This window comes from Charadrius vociferus, unplaced genomic scaffold, assembly GCF_000708025.1.
Source record: "Charadrius vociferus isolate BGI_N301 unplaced genomic scaffold, ASM70802v2 scaffold2875, whole genome shotgun sequence".
Taxonomy (NCBI): domain Eukaryota; kingdom Metazoa; phylum Chordata; class Aves; order Charadriiformes; family Charadriidae; genus Charadrius; species Charadrius vociferus.
The window spans coordinates 1272-1720 of record NW_009648433.1 but is presented as its reverse complement, the minus strand read 5'-3'; the positions used below and the strand labels follow the sequence as shown (position 1 = coordinate 1720).

The 449-nt window shown below is 67.7% G+C and overlaps 1 protein-coding gene across 1 annotated transcript in view; it reads left to right on the top strand.

Annotated features, from left to right (window-relative positions):
- Positions 1-449, top strand: part of NUMA1 (nuclear mitotic apparatus protein 1) — a gene marked incomplete at its 3' end in the record, with an annotated part of 17933 nt that overhangs the window by 16290 nt on the left and 1194 nt on the right. The gene's annotated exons all lie outside the window — the stretch shown is intronic.

Below are 449 nucleotides of genomic sequence, written 5' to 3'. Positions count from 1 at the left end.
CGTCCCGAGGAAGCCGGAGCTGCTGCGGGGCTGTTTGGGACTCCCAAACTCTGCACTGAGCTCCCCCACGATGCCTCATCCCAAGGACCCTCTGCCCTTCAGAGGCCACGGCACGAGGGCTGAGCGGGCAGCAGGGGAGGACGAGGGTGGCAGTGAGGGAACCGGGAGGTGCAGCCTTTTATCTGCTTCCTCCCCTCCTCTTCACCTTGTGGGACAGCAGCCACAGGGGCACAGCACCCCACGGGCCACTCCAGCCCCTGCTGAGACCCTGGGATGGACTGGGGGGTTTGGTACCTGGGTGGGGGCGACCCCCGGTCCCAGCACGGACTGGGGATGGAGGGATGGGGAGCAGCGCTGAGGAGAAGCACCTGGGGGTGTTGGTGGGTGAGAAGCTCCCCATGAGCCGGCAATGTGCACCCACAGCCCAGCGACCCCCGGCACCCCGCGCT